This window comes from Haliaeetus albicilla, chromosome 3 (assembly GCF_947461875.1).
Source record: "Haliaeetus albicilla chromosome 3, bHalAlb1.1, whole genome shotgun sequence".
Taxonomy (NCBI): Eukaryota; Metazoa; Chordata; class Aves; order Accipitriformes; family Accipitridae; genus Haliaeetus; species Haliaeetus albicilla.
Window position 1 is genome coordinate 45,956,239 of NC_091485.1, and position 21,233 is coordinate 45,977,471.

The 21,233-nt window shown below is 41.3% G+C and overlaps 1 protein-coding gene across 3 annotated transcripts in view; it reads right to left on the reverse strand.

The window, feature by feature from the left end:
* The window catches only part of PAG1 (phosphoprotein membrane anchor with glycosphingolipid microdomains 1), a 116,511-nt gene that overhangs the window by 71,905 nt on the left and 23,373 nt on the right, over window positions 1-21,233 (reverse strand). For 2 of the 3 annotated variants that reach the window (XM_069779568.1, XM_069779570.1), the window contains exon 2: window positions 17,376-17,435. The exons of the other annotated variant lie outside the window; for it this stretch is intronic. The gene's annotated coding sequence lies outside the window, so the exon portion shown is untranslated. The remainder of the gene's footprint in view (window positions 1-17,375; window positions 17,436-21,233) is intronic. 3 annotated transcript variants of the gene reach the window in all.

A 21,233-nucleotide genomic window follows, 5' to 3' on the forward strand; every position in this document is an offset into this window, starting at 1 on the left:
TTCACTGAGACTCAGATGCAGATAGTCAAAATGACCATATGGTTGGCCACAGCCCACCCTCAGCAATATCCCTGACTTAGACAATCTGCAAATACTGTGGAGTCAAGGACAAACTTACCCACTCAAAAATTCACCTTTACAGTTACTCCCTTTCCATGAGTCTGATGCCGAAAGGTACTGGGAGTGCCATCAGGAGCCTCAGAAAACACAACTACATAGACTGGGATAGTCTGACCTACATGATTTTTTGTCATTTTACCAACACTCCATTTTAATTTCACAGCAAGGCTGTACCCGAAGCAGTGCTGGAGCCTCCTGAAGCCTTCTATCAGCCCCAGCTTCCCTTGGATGATCCTCAAGAAATAGAGCACAGTGGCAGCAGCAGGCTGGCGTGGACCTGGGGCTGGGTGAGTTTCACAGAGCTTTGAGGAAGGAGTCAGTGCTGTAACAAAGCAATCTCCTGAGAGCCCACTGTGAACCTAAATTCATAATTTCCCATTTAATTCATCAGAATGGAAGCTCAGTGTGAACGACTCCACTAAGGCAAAGACAGAATTAGCCTCATCACACATGCAGCAGCATATGTCTCTTTCAACATGCACTACAAAATAGACACTGAGTGGAAAACAGATGATTTTTAACTTCCTATTCTGTCTACTGGTAAAGACAACATTCTCAAAACCCTGCATATCTTCATGTAAATTACTCTATAGCAAAGATAAATATCAAAGTTATGTGAGATGCTAGATAAGTAGCAAAACAGGCTTAGAAGAACAAGGAAGAAATAAAAACACCTACAAAATCTCCAAAGACAAAAAATAAACAACAGTTTATTTGTGTTCCCAGGAAAGCCCAAAGCTAAACATTAGCATTTTCTTTTGGAGGCAACTTTCTGCATATTGAGAGCCAGCTTAAATAAACGGCTGTCTTTTCTTCTTAGAATATTTGGGGAGTCTGCAAATTTTTTTCTCCTTTGAGAAAATAAACATAAAAACCAATGCAGGAAGAACTCCACACAGGAGTAGTGCAGAAGAAATTCAAATACCTTATTATAATTATAAATAAGATCTTGGCCAGGCAGAAAGGCATATGAAATGCTGTCAGGTGGAGTGTTTGCCAACTATCCTTCAGGAGCAACACAGAAATCCACCCTTGTCGTCTTCTTGTTGGGTCTCCTTTCCCCACCTCTCATGAATTTTATATGGCTTGTCATTTTTTTCCCCCGTATTTTGCTCTTAATCTTGCCTTAGACCATCCCCTGCTAGATCCCAGGGCTCTTCTTTTGTACCCCAAAAACCTCAGCTGAGGATTTGCTGGTATCTAACATGGGAAGTTCAGGAGCTCCAGTCAGCTTTAAGCTGCAGTAATTTTTTCTCCTTAGCAAAGCCTGGAGGGAAAGTACTTCTCCCTTCCTTGCTAGATAATAAACATTCCTCCTCCACTGGGCACACAAATTATCTTCTGTTATCTGTAAAGACACTCAAGTAATATTCTTGTTTACCTTTATAAATGTCTTTAGTGCTATCCGCAGTCTAGCTCAGGGAACTGAGCCTGAACAGGAGCAAGAGACTCCACACCGGAGAGCAGTACCCAGAGAAATCCGTGAACAGGAAGACAGAGAAAAAGTCACTCTGAAGTCTGAGTTCAGGCTAAGATAGCAGCCTCAAAATGGATCTCAAGACAAAAAGCATCTTTGGCGAGCATTTTCATTTTACTCGTCAACTCAGCAGAAACATGGTTTTCTGCCTCCAGGTGCAACACGTACTCATTAATGACTGTTTATACAGATCAACACTACCGCTGTATTAATTCCCACTCCACCACCCCCCGCCCCTTACATGAGGTATTTCGTGATCAAAGTACTGAAATCAACACTGCCAAAGCAACATTATTTGAGCAGTCAAGTTAAGCACATGCACGTCTGAAGGATCAGATCTTAATGAGGTTTTTTGGTTGTTTTTTGGCACAAATACAACAAACACTTCAACACAAATGTAACTCTGCCCATGTAAAGTGAAGGGCTCTGCTCATGTAATTAGCGTCCACAAGCACAAGTATTTGTTTATAAGAATCAAACAAATCATTAAATATTTATTAGATTATTTCATAAATAGACTAATTAGTTCTGAAATAGCTGCTTTCTTAAACTACATGACCAATATGTAATCTGTTACCCTTCATTTATCAGTTTTCATTGAAATGAATCCCGCAAATCTGACACAACTTCATTAACACCACCAGATTGTTGGTCAAATCTTTGTAGGTGGTACATGAAACTCAATGCATCTAAATGAAAACCAGTGTACTGCCATTCCAGTCAATAAGGCTATAGACAAACCCGTATCTTTAAGTTGGTCATCACAACCTCAACTGTTTGATGCACATCAGCATATACCTTAGAGAACGTAAAGCCTGTTAACTCATATGGTCCTTCTAAAAATGAGAACATACCCAGTGCTCACCCAGGTTAGTTTAAATTACCAAAGCTGGCTCTAAATTTATCAAATTTGGTTTGAAACTGAAGGCAACTCAAATGTTTTGCAGTAATATGTCACTTCCTAAAAAAGCTGATGTCGAAGTATTTCCCAGATGTGGTTAAGATTTCCAGATTAACAGAGAGAGCAGGAGAAAGCAGGAGATACCTGTTCCTCACCAAAAGCTGCTGACTGACTGCATTAAACAGCATTTGTCCAGGATGTGCCAGACAAGAGACCTGAGGCTGGGTTCTTGGTGCTACAGGAAAGTGCCTGGCCAAAATACACTTGGCTGCTCTGGGATGAATTTTTCTCCATATTGTTTCATTAATGCTTCCAAAAGGCCCAGTTTTGCTTCTGTATGAAAAAAAGCAAGTTTCAAATCTAGCATTTTGCACCAAAATAAATTCGGGGTTTTGACCAGTCACAGACACAAGCAACCAGGCTTCCAGTGCACCTCCTGAACTATCAATGCACAACAGAAGCTTAATATGAACTTTTCATAACATAGCTTACCTAAGTATCTCCTTCAAACTCCTATTAATATCTGCCATATCTCAGATTACTTTTTCTTTTTCTGTGCATTTTCCACATTCAGAACTATTTTTAACTTACTTATGGCATCAATAAGCTACATGAGGAACAAGGCGACTGATGTGGCAAAACCAAACCTAACATAAAAAGTCTCTAATATATACTGTAATGTTGTCAGAAACAGGCAATAACTACAGAAACATCATGGAAATAATAAAGGCAATAAATCGAAGCTATGTGAATATTTATTTTTATTTTCAAGACACCTCCTGAAATTATGAGATCAATTTGGCTTTGTTTTTCTCTCATCACTTACATCTTGTCAGAAGGTAGTGCAAAAACACTGCAATCAATACTCTCTTGCTAGCCTGGATTAATAGATTTATGTTAATCTCAGGCATATACATAAAAACACTCCTTAGTATTCTTCTTCCATAGGACTTTTACTGAGGGTGAAGTTCTGAACACACAGATAAAGTAAAAATAAATGATTTTTTTTTTAGAAGAAAACTTACCTTGTAGCACACTTTCAGCAGATGTCATGAAGAGGTGTGATTGCTTCCAATGGCTTTGATCTTGCTATCATGCAGCGGCTCCTGATTGAAACAAGTGACCTCAGGGGTGTTGGGAGGGAGTGGGGATCACTGAACTCAGAAAGGGTCTCCTCACATCAGACATGCTTTTTCACACTGTATTTACTTTCAGCCTGGACTGTGTGAAATACCAGATTTCTGCAGCTCTAGCTAATGGGATGGGAGTTAGCAGCTCCTCAAAGGTTCACGCACCGAGACCCTGCTGATTCTGGTGGGGTGATGCTGAACTTTACTTCAGTTCTGTGAGGAACACCAAACAGCAAAATAACAGAAAGGCAACTAGCTGGCGTATCGCTTCAGCTTCCAGATGGGGAGAAAACTAGGAGAAGAAAAAGCCTTAGCCACTGTACATTCTTTTTGTGGCTTTGCCATTTCTTTCAACAGCTTGAACTAAGCCCTGGTAAGCATCAAGTGATGAATGAGTTGTTTGTCCTGGTTAAGTGCTGAGCTTAGATCATGGGATAAAAGCTATCAAGAAAAATCATTGAAAATGCAGCACCTGTTGACATTTTCCAATACGCACTGACCTTTCCAGCACCATTACATTTGGCTGTGCAGTACAATCACATTGTTTCAGCTCTACATATCGATAAGATCCTCATTATCTGAATCCTATCAAAATCTTTACACTTTTAGTGAGAGCAGAGAGAAAGACACTACTGAAAAAGGTCTGTCTGAAACAAGTGTCAGTTCAGTGACACCAGAAAGACCCCCACTTTGCTCCTGGGGTTAATTGTTCACACCACTGGCCAGGTAAGTACCATGTAGAGACTGACAACTAATGTGAGGATGACTTCTGGTGACAGTTACAGTAGTAGGTAGCTGAAGAGCACTAAATGTGGTATTCAAGGACAGAGTATAGAAAATGAACCTTGTAATCACCAGCACACCTGAAAACCAGAAATCACTTCATGATATGCGAGAAGAGTCCATGATAATTTATCACGCAGAACACAAATCCCCCTATTCTCCCTTGTTTAACTCACCTTATGAGGTTATAACGATGAGTTTTATTTCTAGCAAACCTACAAATTTGCTTTCCTTCACTTCCCCTCCTCCATTTACATTTGCTTAATATGCAAAGGTAATGCAATTTATTGAAGAAATAAGGAAGATCTGCATTAAGTCATGCCTGCTTCAGAACCCAGTTGACTCCCCACCAGCTGGAATCTATTATTTGATTAAAAATGCTGTTGTGCCAGCTGCCATGCAGCACGTTTCACTACCCTGATTCCTGGTGGAATTAAATCCATACTAAAAATGTAGTCTAACATGAATCAGCCTCAACTCAATATTAATACATACCTGGAAAATAAAAGCATTTTAAAAAGACCCCAGCCCTCCTAGACCTGGCCACATCAATCTCTAATGCAGAAGGTGCTCAGTGGGGAAGAACTTCAAATTTCACATATTATAAGGTAGTAATTTCATAAGGCAATGTCCTAATTATACACTCAGGCTTGGTTTTTAAGAGTGATCTCTCTCACCATAAAAACAAATCAAACTCCTCTTCCAATGGAACCAGTCCTGAAATAAAAGAAGGTTGCCGAGTTTAAAGAATTAGAAGCTCTTGTATCTCACTGGTACAGTGAAGTATTTACTAGTGGAGGGTAATTACTAGGGAATGTACCCAGAGCAAAAAATAATTTATAGTTAAGTCTGTTACTGCTAATTTAGTTAGAATGAGAGACTGCGTCAGGCAAAAAGCCCATTTAATTCGAGGGGGATTTCTGCCTGATGTGGACTGCAGGAATATATGCCAAGAGTATATGCTGTGAATAAGAACTGAAAATGTTGCTCAGCTTCTTGCAGTGCAAGAACATTAAAAGCTCTAAGGCAATCATTTGCAAAGGCATGCTTAAAAGGCCTCTAAATAGAAACACAGCTATGGTATATTGATCGGACTGATTCTTCCCATTTTCTTTTTCAGTTACCTCAGAGCAAGTTGCAGGCTACAGCTTCACCAGCTCTGAAACAAGTCCATCAGTAGCTCTGAAGAAAGTTTATATTCAATGGGATGTTTGCAGGTTGCTTTGTTCAATGGATGGCCATGAAGTTAAGAAGTTAAAAGGTTGTGATGGCTTCAGATAAGATATAGTCTCTTAATATACAGACATAAGAAGATGCAGAGGTAACGCTGAAAGCCCAAGCCCACATCCGTTCCTGGTGGTGTCAAGGCAGAGCGCGCTCAATACTTTCTTTAGAAGAATTAGGTAAGTATTATGTGGATATTTCAATGATCAAACTGATTAACAATAGTCAATCTAAATTCCTAAGTAGCAGTTAAGTTATGACATGTATAAAATAGCTGGAAGAGAATATAGTAGGTTTTAGTCATAGTAATGAACATAATTGAGGGGTCAAGTCACTACTGAACCAAGCTGCTATGATCTGACAGTTGCTTAAGCAGAATGGATGGTCTGAGCACGGCAGAGAGTAGCCCAGCGCCCGCACTACAGAAAGTCCCATTGTAATGGGCAGCTTTGCTGACAGTGTCTGCAGGGAGGCAAGTCCTTGCAGCTGGAGTCCTACAGGTACCGAACTTCTCTTCCACTCTGAACATGGGTGTCCAGGTCATACTCTCTGGAGAAACAAAAATAAACTAACTTTGCTGCATCTTAGAGATCTTCCTTTCAAATATATTCTAATTCAGTTTGGAAAAGCTTGACCTAATACTTCTGTTTTTGTGGTTTTAAATTATTTCTATTTCTAGATTCATTATATGACTTCCTCAATAAGCAAGAAATGTATTATTTCATGTATTTTTAGGGACTGAGCTTTGTATATTTTAACTTTTTACTCTACAACCTCTTTCACACCAGTAAAAAGTGTTGTAGTGCAGCCCCATCTATGTTTGTTTAAGCACCAATTAGAAATGCATTATGCATGCACATACTGACAAACATCCCACAAATACAGAAGATAGGTAAATAATGTTTATGTACTTCTCCTATTCACTAACTTTTCTGGCAGCACATGCCAGAATCATCAATCCACCATCATCAAATGAGTCAACCTGTCATGGATACATTCCTCTTGTCTATCATGCAAAATGGAGATACCCTCCATGCCAAAGACGCAAAGCACCTGGACCTCCAACAATACCTGCTTTACTGAGAGAGAGCAACAACTCATCTAAAGATATTGCAAAGAGGATTTACATCAGTGAAAAGGAAGTTTAGTTTCTCCTTGGTATATGCTGCTTGTCTCAAAAGTGTCACAGACAGTGACATTTAAAATCATGATGTTCCTGTATACCAAAAAAGGTCATACATTGAGATTTAGCATGATTTCAGGAAGCAAACGCCATCAAACCCTGTAGAATAAGAGTACAACACCCAGATTTGCCAACAGAGACATTAAAAAATAGATTCAACAGCAATTACAATATTCTTGTCCCAAATGGTAGCTAAAACTTCATCCCACCCTATACTGGCATGTATTGTGTGTAGGCCCTACATTTCAATAAAAGGTAGCAAATGCTTTTAACAGCACAGTGGAGAGTTTTTATGAGATATGCAATCTACAGGAAGACTACTGTCCCTCAATAAATATTTGTTGACTAAATGTGCTATTCCAATTAATATGACCTTTATTGAAATGATAAAAGATACTGAAGTTTAACTTAAATTTTAAGAAAACTACTGAGTAGTAACAGCAGTAAGGTATTTTATGTAAAAAAATTTCATTTATACGTATATGTATACTTATATTTTAGGTTTATATTTATATTTCAATAGTATTGGTGTAAAAATCCTCCAGACATGTGGCAGGCATGGAGGACCTTTTTGTGGTCCCAGCACAAACCCATCCAAATCTGCCCAGGCTGTCGCTCTCCCAACAGCAGCGGGCACCCGGGCTCAGCCGAGCGCTGCGGCAGGCTGCGGAGCCCGCGACTCTGCCACACGCGCCTGCCTGCCTGCCACAAAACACACGCTGCCCCAAAGGCACAGCTCCTAATGCCTGCGGTCCCGCCCCAGCCTGTCTTTACGGCCCGGGCACGCACCATGCCCTCGTGTGAAGCTGATGGTCTACGCAGCAGGGGATTATGAACAGAGGCATAGGGGAGGGCTCCTGTACTACTGGTTACTGTATTACTGATTTTCTGGGTACTGCCAGCCCGTAGGATCACGTTGCCTTCGTTCCATAATCTGGAAGGCATAACGTCACCATGACAGGAGACCCCAGGAAGTGTTAGGATTAAACTGGTGATATAGGTTCTGGCAAAGAGCTCCTATGGACGCTTGGGAAAACACTGAGCAAACATCCCATCCATACTCAAACCTCCCATTTCCCAAGCTCCTGATCAGCAGCAATGCTGAACATACACCTGCAAATAGAGCGCTGGGAGATCTGATATTAAGTACTAAGGAACACCACAAGCCCTTAAGAAAAAAAATATCTGTATTTCAGCTCAGACATTCAAAATTAATAGAAATATTTTAAGAATTTAAGAATTCCTTATTAAGGACATATGCCTTCATTTTTCACCCTTGCCATACGATAACAATATTCATTTGCCTCACATGGTGCTGTGAAAAAGCCTGCAAAAGTTGTGACGCACTGAGCCATCACAGTTATTTTCTCTTCCTTGTGTTACGGTAGCATCTAGGAGTCCCAGGTCAGGATACATATGCTGGGGGCTGTGCTCAGAGAGAATAGAAAAGATGGTTCTTGCCTCAAAGAGTCACATTCAAACATAAAAATAAGTCCAATAAGTGGGTATGGATGGTTGACAAGGAAGTAGGAGGAAACAAAGAGACAGCATCAGTCAACACACGAGCCAGTGGCTGTAACACATCAGTAACCTACTTTTTTTTTTTTTTTTTCAGGGATTATGGCAGAGGAGATTTTAAGAAGGGATTTAAAAGGAGAAAATGAGGTTAAGTGTGTTGATGTCTGCCCACAGGTCATCCTTAACTTCAGCAGTAGCAACAAATAAAGCCCACAGATGCCAGTTTGAATACACGGCAGGTCAGTGATGAAGCTGATATTGCTGGTGAACTGGAGGGATGTGTGGATGGATGGGCCAGACGGGCTTTGGATATGAAATCAGGCTGCTTCTTACTACCATTATTACAAGAGAGATAGATGAGTACTACAGAAATGCTCACAAGAAAACAAATTTCTTTTTACAGCAAGTTTGAACAAGGTAAAAGCTACACTAGCTGTATGTGGACCATGCTTGACAGTGGACTGAGGGGTGGCATTGCTTCATGACCACAGGCATTCCTAGGGCTGGCTCCTAAACACCTCTCAGTCCACAGACATCTCTGAAGGAAGAAGCATGCCTTATTCAACATCCTTCACAGTTGATTTTTTAAGCCCAGGACATCATTAGCTAAGTTGATTGTTTTCATGAGTTACTATCTTCTAATGGCTCCTAAAATATCTGTATACAACAGTTGGAAACTTCTGTGTTCCACAGCTAATTTGGTCTTTTATAAACTGGTTTACATATGTACTTGCTATTTCATTATGTTAGAAAATATTTCAGATAATATTTTTTCTGTCATCTCCTTAGCTCAGCCATTTTACAAAGTTAAGAGAGCAGAGGCATCTGGGGTCCATTTGAGCTCAGTAACAAACCTTGATCTTAAAACACATTTGCCTTTCAGTAGATGACAGTGTCAACAGCAGTGCTGCCTTTTATCCAGCTGACGTGAGAGATGGACTAGCATCTGCCAACCTCTTACTAAGCCTCTGAAAATATGTTTGGTGAGGCAAGGTGTTTCACCAAAGACATGTTGACATTAGGTAAATTATTGCTTAGGGAAAAAAAGGTAAAAACAGAAAAAGGCAACACATGTCTTCTCCCCATACACGACCTTTTTAATGGTGGTTTCCAAACCAACCACTTTTCATCAAAAGTTCCAGCAAAGCATCAGAGGGAAGCAATTTTAGGAACACAACAGCATCACAAAATTACGGAAACTCTTTTTGCTGTACTGTATTTCGATAAACCTTAACAATGAAATGCCTGTTAAAAATATGGCTTACCTTTCATTTTTTTGCTTAGTGCTCTTCACTATGTCCTTTAAAAGCTAGTAAGAATCAACACCCAAAGGAAAGCCAGTAGGTAACATACTAGCTTGCTGATGTATAACTGTCCTAAATAACTGTAGGTTGGAAGAGCACGCTGAGTCCCAGCATCCTGATAACAAGAACGCTGTGTCCCATCCAGCCCCACGAGTCGTCTGTAGCAAGCGACCCCACAGAGCAGTGCCTGGCTCAGGGAGAGCAGCACTGCTTTCCAGGCTCCACCGGCTACAGGGATGACATCTCCACTGATTCGAACGGGGATGCTGTGCTCACGTGAGGACCCAGCTGCTCACAAGTAACTCAACATGCGTGTCTCAGCCTGAAGCTGAATTCTACCCCACAACTGGGTACCTACATTCCCTTCAGACTACAGCATCCTATAAGGCTCTTACAAGATGCAACATACAGTACAGCAAAACAAGCCTCCACAATAAGTTAAATGGACCATGTCCTAAAAGTAGGTACTTCCCTCCCCTGACTAGAGGGAGACCTTGGGTGACCAGCTCTGGTGCAGACATCCTCTGTCTGAGTGTCCTGAAGAGCACTCCAGGCTGGTGAAGCAGAAAATGCGTGCATTCATGTTTTAGTGCTTTATCAGGGGCTGGGTATTCTTCTGCTGTCAAAAGCAAAGAGTTATGTTCCTGACAACGGTAATGACAGAACTAAATTAAGAAAATAGAGCTCAGGGAGGCAGCAAGATGCAGTTGAGCTTTGGATGAACAAACCTTACTAATTGACCAGTTACCAGCTATCTAAATAGATTAAAAGAATTATTATTACAGCTCTAGTTTAACAATTTGGAAAAGTGACATTTAAAGTCACTACTTAACATTCAGACAACCTTAACTCTATGCAGTAAATTTGTCATTTAAAACCTACTTGTAAATACATGGTAACTCTTGCGAGTTAACAGCAGCATTCAAAAGTATTGGCAAGAGCAAATCAAAATGCATCCATTTTTGAGAAATGAGGTACTCATCAGACAGCAACCATAAAAAATGTGCCCATTGCAACATGTACAATAGCTCAGAAAAACATCATTTTTGGTACACTTTCTTCAGATCAAGTCAAATGAAATAAGATTTTCAAATCCATGAAAGACAGTCATCTGAAAACACTGTAGTGCTTCCCCAATGCCATCTTTATATGTCAGAATACTAAATGTGAAAGTTCATACATTTGATTTCCTAGAAGATACCAGTGAGGTATCACATTTTCCCCTTCTTTTTAAAGACCACTTCCTGGGAAAAAAATGCAAATGTGTGCATGCTTCAGGCACTCTTACTTATTCTGGATGGACACAGATTATGCTGTCCCAGTTGAGTGATTTAAAATTGCTTTTATTGTGATGTTTCATGATTGAAGAGGTCAAAGCCTTTCCTGGAGAAAACAGCTATAAGGTGTTCTACAGACCAATTTAAGGAATATGTGTTAAGTTCTTAGCTTCACAAGGTTAATGTGTGCCTTGGTTTCACCGTAAATAACATGACCTTCTTATTAATCAAGAGAAAGACGATAACTTTCATGTCTATAGAGTAGAAATGTATTCTTTTCTTACATTTCCCCTCCCCCCTCAAAATACACAAAGCAAATTTTGAAATTCCCAACCCTATATATCAAAGAACTTTCAGGTTCAAAGTTAAGTACTAGAAAGTCAAGAAATGCCAGAACAAATTTAGTTCAGCTCCCTCGTTTATACATTAAAATAAAATATTTAATTACATGATGATGTGCTCCTTTTTTCGACTGCATTATCTGTGTTTTAAATAACAAGAAACAAATTCCATAGTCACCTGATTTGACAAGATATTCAGATGTCTATTTCACTTCAAATATAATACTTCAATAATTAAAGTTACTTATCTTGCTGAGAGACATATAAGGTCAGATAAATTTTTTCCTAAGAATATAAGAATACCTGTGAGTTCACTTATTTTTTTTTCAGTAGGCAAAACATTTTTGGAAATAAAATATATCTTCCACCAGCAAATACTGCTTGATAGTATGCTGTGATCTAATTTTGAATGAACAAAACTAGAACAAATCTCCTTTTGCCTAATTTTTTTCAAACAGGTCTATCACAATGACTGGCTTATCAAAATATTTCAACTCACATTCTAAAAATACCAGCTATTTATTATTTTAATCTGCTGTACAGACATCAGTCTAACACTCAATTAGAGTAAGTGGTTATGAATCATGCACGCTTTAGGAGTATCTGGCTCTCTGAACAACGTTCGAGTTTTAAATCTTTATTGATAAAAATATCTTACTTCCCACAGAAATCTACATACAAATGTGCAAATTAGGGCTAGAGTAGTGAGACAGCTTTATGGCTGAGAGGTGTCTGGGCTTGGCTAGTTGCCTTCTTTGCCTACTTCCACCTTGGCTCGGATAATTGGAATAAAGATGAATGAAAATTTAGGCCTGCAGTTTTAATAGTAACTATTTGTTATTTAAATTTCCTTTTCCACACTGAACGATTGCATGAACATGTGCTCAGAATTAAAAGGCTGCTCTTTAGCATCAGCACATTGATTTCTTGGGGTCCTTGCAAAGCTTTTCACATTGTTTCTGGAGTACAGCTCTACACCCCTCTAACTGCCTGTCAGACATCATTTCTGCTTTATGAATAAATAATATGATGCCCAGGAGAAACGTTAGGCTAAGACAAAAAAATCAATATGTGTCTAGCACGTGTTAGGCAGTTGTTCAGCTGAAATCTGTCTCAAATATGTAGAGTAATTTTAATAACAAAACAAATGCTTTCTAAACTGAGCTTAAAGGGGGGTTATTAAGAAAGCACTACCACTATGTCACTGCATATCCTATCTGAAGAACAGTAATATTGTCCTCTTAAAATGTGAATAGATATTCTGACTGCAAAGTGTCTGGCGAATACTTATCTACAAATTTCAAATAGTCATATTACAGAGATTCAGTAGCAACTGCTTTTTTACTCTCTTCCTCTTGGAGTAGTTTTGGTGCATATCTGCATAATAAAGCTGTTATTACAACGGACTTATTTTTTATTTTAAAAACACCTTCTTCCAAAATTGCCTTATTGTTTTTTTGCAGAGGGCCTGGGATCAAAACTGAAACAAAAGCACGGTCAATTAATCATTCATGCAGCCCCATAATCGCCTTAGTCATTCCTGCAACGTTAGCCTATTTTCGCAGTCAGCACAGTTCGTTGGTCTGACACCGCCACTGTAGCCCCACAGATGTAAACCCGCTGCAGCAATATTTGAATTGCTCCATTTCCACAGGACGCGTCTACATAAAATGACCTTAACTCCTGTCGCGAGGCGGTTCTTTAATTCCTTTACATTACATCCGAGAAGGGTGGGTTTTGTTGAACGCACCATATAGTGGGGAGCGTCAGTAGGAATCACCACACGCTTGTTGTCCCACACCTTATTGAAGGTGGACCTGCACAAGCCTGACTCCTGCACCGCTTTCCTTCCACCTCTGTGTCCTCCAGCACCAGGAAAGCTTGGGCTGTGCCAGGCAGCAGCGCTCAGCCCCTGCCGACAGCGCGTCACCTCCCTTCCCAGCTCACCCAGGGCCAGCGGGGCCAAAGCCTCACGGATCCTCACCTCCTCAAAAACGCCTGCTTCCCACCATCTTCCTCGCAAACACCGGCCTCATGCTGGAAACCCATAAGGAGGTGGCTGGGTTATTTCAGGACAGGGGGCAAGCTGACAGTGCTCGTTGCCAGCAAGCCTCACAACAGCCCTGGGCATCCAGGCTCAGCAGCACGGCCACACAAACAGCAAAGGAGGAAGAAAACGAAGAGGTAAAGGCAAGGTGGCAAGTTGCAGTCAGACCCACGGATGACCTGTGAGATCACTGACTCCAAGACACCAACATCCAGCCTGGGGACATTGCTCTCAGAGGGTTCCCCCCCCCCGCTGTTACGCAGACCTTTTAGTGCAGATCCTCCCCTTGGGAGCATGCTGACAAGGCAGCTCCTCCTGTTACGTTCAGTGTAATGAAAAGCACAAACTTCATGTATTTATGACCCTTTCAGACTGAGGAGCCGCAGCTGAGTGCCCTTGCCCAGGGGTGCTTACTCCTGCAGAAGAGCCGGCCATCTGGAAGGGCAATCTAAAGAAAGCAGAGGGAAAACCTGACATCTCAGGGAAGGAAACCTGCAGACATGCAGAAGCTACCACTGACAGCGGTGGAGATAAGAGGTGTCTTAAGGCTCACACTAGCCAACATGGTGGAGCCTATTAGCATCAACAGAGATAGAAAATGCTTTTACCAGCTCAAACAAAGTGCTAAAGACAAAGAGAGGGGGCTTTCCAGAAAAGAAGAAACAAAAAATCCTTTCCAACAAAAAAAACACAAACAAAACCCCAAAACCCAACTTAAGCAAAAAGGAGAAGGCTCAAGGTGAAGCTTGTATGGTTTTTATTCATGCTGAATACATTCAAACTCCAACTCCTGGGTGCGGCAGTGGACCATTTGCATGTGAACGTTATTAGGGAAACAGGCAGGATGGAAACTGAAAGCAGAGCAGCTATTCCTGAATTACTTCCAACACAGGCAAGCTGTAAATTTTAAGCACCAAACCACGTGCCCCGTGCACTGAAGCAGCTCTGAGAGAAGCTCCTCTTCACCCCTTCTCTTTGCCTTTCTGGCGGCGGGCATGGCCGAGCTCCTGATGGAGCTCCCTCGGTCTTGAGGAGCGCTCAGATGTCAGCAAGCCTGACATCTCCTACCGGCACCTGGCTCACCAGCTCACAACCTTTCCTTCAGCCACATGCCTTGTGCCTCTGCCAAGCCAACGCCAGGCCAGACAGGCCAGAGCAGAGACACAGGGAACATGGCAGACCACTGCGAAGCCCAGACACGACCACCACACGTGTCAAACCAGGCCTGCGTATCCTGCGCAAGACGTAGGTTTGCAGGGGAGGCCTGCAAACGCCTCGGCTGTCCTGCCGCAGAGACCTACCCAAGACACCCCTGCCCTGCTCTTCGCCCCTCACACGTCCACCGCCCCCAACACCTATTGCAGGAAACCGCCGTTCCTCCACTTCTAACAGAATGACTACACAACACGTATTTCTGCCAACCCTCGGGTGACAGGGCCACTTCACCCTGGACAGTTCACCAACAACTACTTGATACACACTTTCTTAACGCGTTTTCCGCTATTCAAATGAATAATTATGCTTCCTAAAACTGACGCTGGCTGTAACCTCTCGACCTTGATGTGGCAGAGCCATACCAACCTTGGGGGAGGAACCCCTCAGTGAAATACCCAGACCCTTGTACGCATGCAGCACCTGGAGATGCGGTTCCACACTGAAGGACCCTCCGCAGCCTGACTGGCTGAAAGAAATCCTCAGTCCACCCACCTCCTTTTTCACTGGCCACACTTGCCTCCATCTGAAGGTACTTCTTTCAGCCACTCTCTAAACCATAGCTGTAAGGTGATCCATGGGTGGGTTGTTTGGTTTTTTACACAGTCAAAAATCCCACACTGCCAGGCTAAAGTCTGATACTATTTCTACACCATCAAAGCTGGTTGAAAGGATCCTGTCTTCACCCTCCAGCCTCGCTCAAGGCCAAACAACTGCCCCTGGGTTGTACCATAAATGGGATCAGAGAAGTAAATCCAGAATTTTAAAAGACCTTATCCCCCAATAAAACAATCTTTTTTTTTCAGCTCTAAGATTCCCAACTTTTTTGAACCAGAAGGAAAATTTGCTGGACCTACAGCTGTGCTCAGAGGGCACCACGTGGCTGCCTTAACACTGATGGAGGATTACACGGCATGATAACCTGTTCACAATTTCTGATGATTTCCTGTGCAAGAGTTCAGGTTACGCAGGTCCTTTAGACATGCAACTGAGTCATCAACACATTTTTATTGCAAACAGAATTTCCAAAATGATGAGCTATTCAACAGGGAAGAGAGAGAGAAAAACCCCTGACCTTTCAGAGGTGTTTCATTTCCAGATCTGAGTATCTTTTACAGAGAATGAGAGTTCAGAACTAAAACACTTCATCTTTGACAGATTTAAAGACAACTATCACAGTCCTTTGGCTTCCACAAGGTAAGACTCCAGAAGTATGTGTGATATCAAATTGATTTTACATTAATTCTACCTTTAAGGTGTCTGGTCAAGCTCGTTGATTTCTATGTTCATTTTAAAGATAAATACTACCAAGAAGCAATGTTTCCATCAGTCATGTCAGTTATATTTATGCACTTCTCATGGGCTCAAGATTTGGGATTGAAGCATGTCTGTACTCTGTACAGATAACAAAAAGAGACTGAGAGAGGGACTCGGAGTATATTCACATAAACTCGTACAACCAGTCACTGTAGCTTAGGAGGTACCTGGTCAGACAAACTGTGGTAACCGAGTATGTTACCAGAGGTGTGCTCACAGCTTCTGCAAAAGCAAAGTTAAACCAGTAAGCTTGTCTGAGCAAACCAACTTTCCTTTAGGAAAAGCTAGGAACATGCACCATGTCAGTTAGTGCAATGTGGTTACCTTCAAGGTTCTTCGCTTATCATCTTACCAACATGTTGTAAGTAAAGACCACCTGCTTGGTATGCATTAGCAAAGCACTGATTCCACAGAGTTTCAAGGCTATCATTGTGCTAAGGAAGGGACTTGAAATCTTCCCAGTATTTCTCAACTCAGCCACAAATTGAGTACATTACATACAATGCAATCCAGTCCAGTACCATCTCATTACTTACTAGAAACAGCCACCCAGCAAGGGCCAGGATACTTGGAATAAAAAATAACTGCAGTGTTTGAAAATTCACCATCTGCCAGGTGTTGGGAGATGTTAATTATTTCAGTGGCAAACCAATATAAATTTGATGTTGCTCAAATCTCATCAGACCTCCAGTAAATGAATGCAAGCAGCACCAGTCTACATACTGAAGACTGGATCTCATTGGTCTCCATGCAAAGGTACCAGATATGCCTTGCAGACTGCATGCCCAGACTAACTTCCTAACCACAGTATTCTTTTCCACACCCTCCGCAGTGGGATAGCTTTGTAACTTAAATATGAAATATGAACTCCCAGCTGCCTATTTTGTTATTTAGTTTCTGTCCATACCAATGAAGACCTCATTTGCTATGCTTTCAAAACAGGCTTTGGAACAAGCAAATGCGATGTATAGATCTGTAGCATCTACAGCAATTGCAACAGCATAACCAGGTTTTAAGAACTTGGCAAAGTGAGCAAAGATGGCAATTTCCAATGAGGCAGTCAACGCTCTGCTTGACCAAAACAGATCCACTGACCAAACTGCTATCATCCAGGGCAGGAAAGCCTGTGCCAGCGCTGCAGAGCACGTGGTGCCTCTCACAGCTCTAGGAAGACAACCAGCTAGAAGACTGGGATGCTGAGGGATAAGGAAAGGCTTTCTGAATGACCATATACTAAACCATATCCAGCTGATTCTACCTTTCAGCTGTGACTGGTACGGCTGCTTTTTAAGACACGAAAACAACAACCGCATTTTCAAAATGTATCACATCTTTATTTTATACACACACACACTGGCACCTCACACAGCACATCACGGATCATGAAGCTGTAAGCAACAGCTTCTGCAAAAGCTACCTCTAACATTGCTGCTACCCAGTTTTGCACTGGCACCTTCATAAATTACAGAGGTCTTCACAAAACTGAACTAAAGCCAAGCTGACCACCACAGGAAACAAAAAGCAGTTGCATCAACAATTACCTTGGATTCTCTGTAGAGCTTGATGTTCAAGGGCTGTACAGTACTGACAAACGTTTCCTCCTAGGCAAAAAAAAGACGTTCACAATTCTGAATTCAATTATGCTCCACTATGAGAATATAACAGACAGTATACATTATCTCCTGTTTCTTCAAATTTAAAATCATATCCAGAGAAAAGTACTTTAAAAAAGGTTTCCTTCCTGTATTTAAAACACATGAGAGTAACTAATACAGTTTTTAAACTCCTTTTAATTATTTTTGTGTTTACTATTTTCTTACTTTTAAAGATCCAATAAAGAAGTTAGGCTGAGAATTAGGACATTTTTATTCTCTCACTTGTGATGTTGCCAGTAATGGATCTCATAGACCAAATCAGAATTAAAGGCTCATATATGTAAAGTTAGGGTAGTTTATACCATTGCAGCGACAGTATCTTCAGAGAGATTTCTGCCACTGCTTGGGTTTTACGAGCAGAAACTCATTGTTACTTAGTAATTGTATTGGTTTGGTATCTAAAGAAAGATCATCCAAGTCAGCGATGAGAGATTTATGAGGAACAGGGAGAGGTAAAGAGGTTGCAAACTTTCCATTAGCACCAGCCTTGCAACACATACTTTTAGTTACAGGATAATGGAGCAGCCATGTGGTTGCAATCAATCCTGCAATGCCTACATAATAGAAATGTTGAACATCTCAGACTGATTTTCTTTCCGTTGCCTAAATGAAAACTAAACTAACAACTTGGTTTGTAAATTGACTTAGCTAGAAGAAAATACCTTCCTTTCCCTGGATGTTTATTTCAGATTTAAAGGGTCATACACTGTTTACTTTGTAGGGAACTGGCTTGCTACAGTATTGTAAGACTAGTTTAGACCAAAGTTAGAGCACATCTACAGCAAGTGGTTGCAAGAACTTATTTAAAGGACCTTCCAAATTAATTTAGTTAAAATTACTGTCCAACTTTTCAAATAAATTAGGCTGTATAGTGCTAACCAGTAAGATTAGGAAATCTAATTACTGCCAAAGCAAGCAGAAATAGATATAAAATAGACTATTTCTGGAGGAATATGCCATTTCTTCTACACCATTAATTTTCAGAAGAGGCTCAAGTCTCTAAAGCAGCTTCAGAAATCAGGGATACTGTCAGGCTATCTGCTTGTTCGGACCACAGAAGGATACACTGATTCAATTACTTTTTTGATGTAAACCCAAATAAAATCTGTATAAGCGCATATTACAACTCAAACTTTTTGCACAAAGACAGAAATAGTTTCTTTTTTTGTAAGCATTAACCAGTTGCTTTGCTCATTCGGCTCCCCCCCCCCTCCTTCCCCCTTACTGGTGTAGTCTACTAAAAATAAAGCAGTGCAAGCTCCTGGAGAACTGTTGCTTAGCTACATTCTCAATTATCACAATGCTGGCCTTACTCATTCAGTGTCAAGGTCAAAGCAATTGTTTCTTTACTTTAATGATGAAGTATCCTGTTTATAAAAATCTTATCTGTTTCCTACTTGGTAAAATATTGCACATTTCAGTCAATCATTGCTGGCTAGTCCTCCAGAGAGACAAAGTGTGAGAACATAACCGGCAGTGTTAATTTTTGCCCTTAACGGAGAGCTTTTTTCCCAACTCCACCCAAAATGCCAACTGCCTCACACTGACACACAGGCAACCAATTATACCAACATTTCTTTCCTTCTTTGCTGTAGCCAGGCAAGTATGGCAGAAATGCAGTAGTTGTATATTTATTCTTATTATTTCCCCATCCCATGACAAGCATAAGTAAAGTGGTAACTTTAAATTAGCGTGCACCTCTAAGTCAGTGTTGTGGGAAAGCTAAAGCAGAGAAGGAATTTCCCCATCAGTTTTAAACACGAGAAGTTTTTGGTTCCTCTTTGCCTTTGAGGGCAGGTGTTCAACTGCAAAGACTGCGATTCTCCCCAGGCTGGTCCGGGCTGCTGAATATTTCATAGCCCTTGAGAAACGCAGCTGTAATCAACTTGTAAATAATGAAATGGGCAGTGATAATAGAGAGGAGGTAAAGTGCGCCATTAGAAAGCATCAGTGCTTTGGCTGCTGCTGCAGTCTTGCTGTAACAATTTATCAGGTTATTTGATAAAATAATAATGCTATCAACTATGAAATCAAAATGAATGCTATGCCAAAAAAATCAGAAAGTGTCTCAGGTGGCCAACGTGAATAGCAAAGAGAAAAAAACAGAAAGACTGCCAAAGGAATCACATTCAAGACCGAAACTCCATTAAATGTATTAATCACATGCCAATTATGCACAGCCATGTTAGGGTATTAATAGAAAAATAAGTTTACAAAAGTTACTTAAGGCAGGAAAAGTTTGATAAATATTAAAATAAAACAAAGAAAATATTTAAGAAGCAGTAAACATGCTCATCTTAATCAATGCTTGTAGAGTAAACCAGCTGCTGTCCTATGTTCTTTGTAACAGGATCTTGAGGTTTGACATTTGGAACCTCAGATGTTTAGTGTCCCCTCTGTATTGTTCAGCGCTGGCAAGCACCAAAAGACAGCAAAAGACCAACAGTGAGATTACAACAATGGCATTTCCTGAAGATATGACATGAGCTATGATTAAGAATTTCATGTTGAAAACCAGGATTGAGCAAGAGGTGAAATGAAACAGGCAGTGATCGGGCAGATAGCAAGATGCACCTGTGAATTATGCAGGGAAGCTCCACAGAAAGTAATTCTGCATCTCACTTCAGAAAACACCCAAAACCTGACTGTTCCTGATCTGCCCCAGGTTTCTGAGGAACAAAGCACTGACTGCTTGTACAAACATAAGTTAATGTCACAGATGAGGCTACAGTAGTTATGTGGTAAAAAAGGGGCAAGGTCATACATAACGACCCACAGAGTGAGACTTGAGTATTTCCTATCAACAGAGATGACCTCTACACATCTTTATGAATTTGCACTGAGGTGTGACTCAGATCACTAACTCTCTACCCTGATCTGCAATGATATGCATGGATAAGTTGGGAAAGGCACAGTCTGCATGTGGGAAACTGCCACCTCAGATGACTTACTCCTAACCTCCTCCACAGAGCAGTGACTGAGGCAAACATGCTCTCACAGGCATGGCTTTTGTTAACCTTGTGGTCTGCTGTGTATCATTAGCACAGGTGAATTCCACTGCACAGCCAGTGTCCAGACTGTAAAATATTAGAATAGAATAGACTATTTTAGTTGGAAGTGACCTACAACAATCATCTAGTCCAACTGCCTAACCAATTCAGGGCTGACCAAAAGTTAAAGCATGGTGTTAAGGGCATTGTCCAAATGCCTCTTAAACACTGAGAGGCTTGGGGCATCGATCACCTCTCTAGGAAGCCTGTTCCAGTGTTTGACCACCCTCTCAGTAAAGAAATGCTTCCTCACGTCAAGTCTGAACCTCCCCTGATGCAGCTTTGAACCATTCCTACATGTCCTATCACTGGATACCCGGGAGAAGAGATCAGCACCTCCCTCTCCACGTCCCCTCCTCAGAAAGCTGTAGAGAGCAATGAGGTCACCCCTCAGCCTCCTTTTCTCCAAACTAGACAAGCCCAAAGTCCTTAGCCATTCCTCACAGGACACCCCTTCCAGCCCTTTCACCAGCAATCAGCTGGTGAAAACAGCCGTATTTCAAGTGACTCTACATGATGTGCAACTGTAGGGAAAAGCAGATGAGAAACAAGCACAGGCTGAAGAACAAACACAGTGCTCCAGTCTCGTCTGTTGGAAACACAGCAGTCCCCCAGAACTGCCATGCGGCAGGTGGACCCTCCTCCTATGGACCAGAACATGCTCCACTGCTGAAAAGGGTAGAGACTGGCTTCC